A 6349-nucleotide genomic window follows, 5' to 3' on the forward strand; every position below is an offset into this window, starting at 1 on the left:
ATAAGCCAGAGAAGAATCTTCATCTGGATTTTCAGTCTTGTAATGCTAAATGCCTTTTGCATGCAGAATGATTTTTATGGTAATTTAGAATGTTTTGTGTAAAAAAAAAGTGTTCTTAGACAAACTGAAGCAAGAAAGACACAGGTGACCTTTGTAGTCTCCTGCTTCAACAGTGCTTGAATGGAATCTGGTTATCATGGGTTTCTCCCAGGCCAGTCATTTCAAGCCAATCCTCCATTACCTCCTCATATCAGCAGAGAAGATGCCCTAAGGTCCTCATCTCCACTCTAGCACCACCATGACCATGATGACCACATCCCCTTGGTAGATGTGCCAAAACTACAATCGGGACTCAGAGGCCTTCTTCAATCTCCAGATCAACCTGGAGCTCTTCTCCTATGTCTATCTGTCTATATCTTACTACTTTGACCATGATCATGTGGTTTTGAAGAATTTTGCCAATTTTTTTTCTTCACCAATCCCATGAGGAGAGGGAATATGCTGAGAAACTGATGAAACTGCAGAACCAGCGAGGTTGCCGCATCTTCCTTCAGGACATCAAGAAATCAGACCATGATGACTGGGAGAGTGGGCTGAATGAAATGAAGTGTGCACTACTCTTGGAAAAAAGTGTGAATGAGTCCCAATTGGAACTGCAAAAACTGGCCACTGACAAGAACTGCCCTCATGTGTGTAACTTCATTGAGATGCATTACCTGGATGAGCAGGTGAAATTCATCAAGCAACTGGGTGACTATGTAACTAACTTGTGCATGATGGGTGCCTGGAATCTGACCTGGCAGAGTATTTCTTTAACAAGCACACTCTGGGAGAAAGTGATGGTTAGAGCTGAGCGAAGCTTTAGCCTGGCTCCCTCACAACTACACGGGTGACTTCCATGGTCACCATGATGCCACCTGCATGTTTTGTTTATTTTACCTTTTCTAGAAATCATACCAAAATAACCACTTAAGTTTTTTCATTTGTACCATTCCTTCATATAAAGTCATTCAGTACCCAGCTGTTGTGTTGGAGAGCTCTGTGAGCCAGAAGTATGTCTAAGCCATAGTTGTAAAATTCCTTAATCACCATGGTATCTGTTTCTATCACATTTAATAAAATGAAACTTACGAGAAAAAAAAAAGGAATGACAATCTTTCAAACTCTATTTAAAAATAGAGAGCTGTGGTGGCCTGTTACGTTGGAAGTGATTGGCCAGTCCTGCTTCTTAGTCTGTCTTAATCAAGGAGCTCTACTGAAACCTGTCCACCATGGGTGACTCTTCTGGCATTTGACATACCAAATTGCATAGTTTTCAGCTTCATAGCAGCCCACACATTATTCCAGTACAGCAAACTGACAGACAAGTGTTGTACTAATAAAAGCAAATAGAAAACAAATAAACATCTACACACTGAGCTATAAAGTAATTACCAGCACACAAATCAACCTGCAGTATAACAAAGTGATAGATAGGTGTTAAACCTCTAACAACAAAATAGTCAGACATACAAATATCATGGCACTGGACACCCCTTTCCGGCCCCAGGTGAGGCCCTTGGTGGCACAGCAGGATGCAGTCTGGATGAGAGTTTTTGGCCCAGACAGTGCCATAGTTGAGTCTTTGGTGCTGGTCCTTGACACGAAATGTTGTGGGGGAAAGTGCAGCCAGAGTACTTCCTTTTTGGAGGCAAGTATGGTGAGGCTTCATCTCCTATACTTTGGACATGTTGCTGGAAGAGGAATATCATGTTTGGAAAGGTAGAAGGGCAGCAAAAGAAGACTCCCAACAAGATGGATTGGACTCAGTGACTGCAGCAATGGGCTCAACTATATCAGAGATGATAAGGATGGTACAGGATAGGACAGGAGTCTATTGTTCATATGGTTGCTATGATTTATACTCAATTAGACAGCACCTAACAAAAACAGCTACACTGCAGACAACTCTGGCTTTTCAAGTCCTGGATATGGGGCTCTGATAAGCACCAGCTTTACCTTGCCTCAGTGAATTGGCAAAGTCTCTATTTGTCTACTTCTTTCAAATGTAACTATTCTCTGAGTATTGAGTGAGGCTTAATCTTTTCCATGACAAGGACCATGCTCTCTACCAAATTCTACTTCTTTCAACAAGCATGCCTTTTGGGTAAATTTCCCCTCTTCACATAAGCACTAGCTGGAGGTAGGCTTACATTCTTCTTCCAAATTATAACATATCTAATCATTATGATACCCAGTATTTATGTTTTACAATATATCTCACTACTTCCTATGGAAACAACCTAAGTGCCCATCATCAACAAACGAATGGATAGAGAAGATGTGGTATATTCACACAACGGAATACTATGCCGCATTGAAAAACAAGGAACTCACGCAATATTATTAAAAATGGATGACCCTGGATGACATTATGCTGAGTGAAATATCTCAGTCACAAAAGGACAAATACTATATAGAGCCACTGTTGTAGAATGAGGCTGACATCAGGATGGGGGTATGACTGAGAAAAACTGTATAAATTATGTTTACGGCATTGAAGCTGATGAGGGAGAGAATAGTTTAAAAGTAATATATTTTAGAGCATTATAATTATCATAAGAGTCCGGAATGAGGGTTGCAGAGTGGAGTATACTCGGGGTGGGGTTGGGGATGGGGGTATGCGGGGGGATTGTATACCAATGAAGGAGTTTTTCTTTTGCTTTTCAAGGATAAGAGTGAACTGGGGGTGGAGGTTGGGTGAGTGGGGAGAAAAGTGCAACAGTGAGTGAATGGAAATCCAAAATCTCTGTAGATGTTCATTGAAATTAATAAAAAAATCAACAAAAACCATAGTTATCTTTACAATATATTATAACATTAAAGAAAATAATCATTTTTACTATATATTTCAACATCACAACAGCTAATATTCATTTTCATAATATATTTTAATATTACTGTATAGAGGAAACATAAAAGAAACAGCTATAATAATCAAGTACATCTAAATGAACACATATACTTTAATGCATTTCATCATAAACCACTGTTATTTTGGCCTTGCTTTTCCAGTTTCTGACATTCAGCTGGAAAAAGTCCCTTACTCTGAGTCTCTCTTGAGGTATCAATATAAACAATATAATGCTGAATGACCATTTATTAATTCCTTTCCCCTCATCTATTATTTCTCCTTTCACCCATCTATCATATATCATTATAGCAAGTGTTTCTACATGAAGTTCAGTTACTGTGCAACTACAAATTGCAGGCAGCAAGACCAGTTTGTCAAGTGCTTCTCCTTTAGTCAATTCCCTTTCTCATGTTTGATAGAATTATGTAGGTACAACACCAGCTAGCTCAATCACTAGGCAAGACAGTAATATTCACTGTCAACCCTAGTTATGCAAAATGGGGTGAAGGTATAATCAATCTCATTAGACCCTTGGGAATTCTTGCACACAAGTTTAAGGGTATTGTTACAGATGTTTGCTCAAGGATCACGCCTGCTTCTAGAACTCATAGTTTAATCCTAGACATGGGACTGCAGCATCTGGCAAGAAGAAAACGATTTCAGGTGGTGTGGGGAAGGTTTATGTGGTAGTGCCAGCATCTTTCCTGATTTTCTCTCCTGCATATATGTAGAATTTTCCAGTGGTGATCTCCCTTTAGCCCCCCAGCCCTCCATGTTGAGTGTGAGCACACTCTATTAAAGGTGTGTGAGCCTGCCTTTTATGCCCTTCTTTCCCCTGTTTTGGGTAATAAAAGTTCAATTACCTCTTCCAAATCTCTGTCTGACCATTATTCTGAGGGTAGTAGGCAACATAGTATGTCCATTTAATATGATGTTTCTTGGTCCCTTGCTGCACTTTGTGGGCGGTAAAGTGTGTTCTTTGGTCCAAAGAAATACAACTTGGTGGCTCAAACTGGTACAGTATATTTTGTGTCAATCCTTCAATAGTCTTTTCAGCATTTGTTTCAGTTACAAGATATGTCAAGCTTAGTCCAGAGTAAATATCTATTCTTTTAAGAACCTATTTGTAGCCACCTAGTGCCACTGGTGCCATTGGTTAAATATAATCAGCTTGCCAACTGTGTGTGGTGCCTTCTCCCTTGGGAATGTGTGCCATAACTATTTGCAACCTCTGTCTCTCTTGCTGGCAAAAAGAGCAATCCTTATTGGCATATAATACTTCATAGAGAGAAACAGGAATATGTCTAGTTTCTCTGCATTGCTGCAGTAACCTCATGCCCACTCATTTAAAGTACCCAACTAGCCATCTCAAGCGAGTGCACACTAACATTTCCATCTGCTTATTCCATTCACCCTCTATACTGGTAGGTTTGCTTGGTTTGGTTGTTGTTGTTGTTTCTTGTTTTTGATGGGCATTAACATGCCCAACTCTAATGTGCTCACTCAATTCTCAGAGTCCTTCCCATAGGTCCTTGCCCAACACTGGTGTCCCTTTGATAGTCCAGTTGCCCATTTTCCTGTTCATATGGCTAAGCCATTAGACACGGTCCATAAATCAGAAAAAATCCAAACATATGAACTCTCACCACTGCACATCAGTCACAGTTAGGAAGGCAGCATGCAGTTCAGCCCATTGTGCATCTGTTCTCCCCTTCCTCAGTCAGAGTTTTCCCATTTGCTAGTTTTAATGTGGTGGCTTTCTACACTTACCCTGGACTGCCATATGCATTCCAAGCAGCTCTCTGATGATCAAGCAAGAAGTTGTTCATAGGGCACTGTCAATGTAGCAATGGGCTCTGGAGGTTCTAGGGTAAGACCAATGAGGAAAGAGGCTATTTGCTCATTAATGCAGTGGGTGCCTTTCTACATTCCCCCAATTGCTTATTCCTATATGAACCATTTCCATTTTATCACAGAACTATTTTTGGCACTTGCTTCTTTAGTAGAATGTTTCTCCAACATCACCTAAGAAATGATGAATATTTCAGGTCTCATAATAATCTTACATCTTTCCGTCATTGAAGCAGTCCCAATCCACAATCTTACGTCCTTCTGTCATCAAAGCAGTCACAATCAATTTCAGGAGGGTAATTGAGTTTCAAATGGTATATATATATCATGCAACAGCATCAGGGAATTTCCTAGTCCAGAATCCTAATGGCTGCGACAGCGTAGCCTTCTCAGGTTTTTGCCATAAACTCCAATCTGAATAAGCATGGATGGTAGATACCTCAGGAATCATGTCAGAATGTGGACTATAAGGCCCTAAAGGCAAGGAAATGAGAATGGTTTCTCTATTTCAGCCATAGTTTGCTGTTGCTCAGGCATCTATTCAAATGCACTTTTCTTTTGAGTCGTTTTTTGGATGGGAGCTAACAACATTCCAATGTGGGATATGAGTCCTCCAAAATCCAGATAGACCAATCAAATGTTGGGTCTCTTGTTTAGTCTTAGGACTAAGTAGTGACAGCAACTTACACCTGTGGAATATCATGGGTGACTCTTGCCCAGGTTATTCCCAAGAATTTTACAATTTAAGCAGTGGGCTGGATTTTTACTGGATTTATCAACCAACTTCTGTTGGTCATGAGGGCAACTGCTATTTTAAATCATCCTTAGTTTGTTCTTCAGTGTTTAATATTAACAGGATGTCATCATACAATATATAATTAATTACAGTAGGTATCTGGACCAAGTTCAAGTCTCTTTTAACCAGTCTATGATGGTAGGCTGGCAAATTCAAATAACCCTGTGGTAATACTGTAATTTCTACTTAATTATGCTCACATAAAACCGATACTTATGTACATCAATGTTCACAGCAGCGTTATTCACCATCACAAGGACATGGAAACAGCTCAAATGTCCAAGCACAGTAGAATGGATTGAAAAATTATGGTCAATTCACATGATGGAACCATGGGGTCACATGGTTTGTTGGGTAGTGGGGGAGTAGGTTGGGGAGGTGGGGGGGACCTGGTGTGAGAGGCAATGTATATGAAGTTTGTAGATAAACCCAGGTAAGTACTATGTAGCACACAGGAGCAATGCTTTTGTAAATTACTACCTAAATTGGGAGGGACTGGAGAGCATTATGCTAAGTGAACTGAGTCCCATAAGGACAAATACTGTATAAGACCATCATTATAAAAAGAATACAGGGATCCAAATGGAGGGAGGGAAAAAACAGAAGGGTGAGGATGGGCCAGGGAGGCAGTAATCACAGGGTCACACAATTTGATGGGTGGAGGTGGGGAGGGGTGACAGAAATGAGAAAGGTTTCTTGTGAAAATGTATATGAACTTTACAAATAAATCAGTATAAAAATAAAAAAAACACACCAAAACAAAAATCTATATTTAGACCAAGAAGCTGTTGTATGAACAGGGCAAAGGA

At 40.1% G+C, this 6349-nt stretch overlaps 1 pseudogene; it reads left to right on the forward strand.

Annotated features, from left to right (window-relative positions):
• Positions 1-304: 304 nt before the first annotated feature.
• LOC102871733 lies at positions 305-847 on the forward strand (annotated as a pseudogene).
• Positions 848-6349: the final 5502 nt, after the last annotated feature.

Source organism: Elephantulus edwardii, unplaced genomic scaffold (assembly GCF_000299155.1).
Source record: "Elephantulus edwardii isolate Elephantulus edwardi_28Jun2011 unplaced genomic scaffold, EleEdw1.0 scaffold00283, whole genome shotgun sequence".
NCBI lineage: Eukaryota > Metazoa > Chordata > Mammalia > Macroscelidea > Macroscelididae > Elephantulus > Elephantulus edwardii.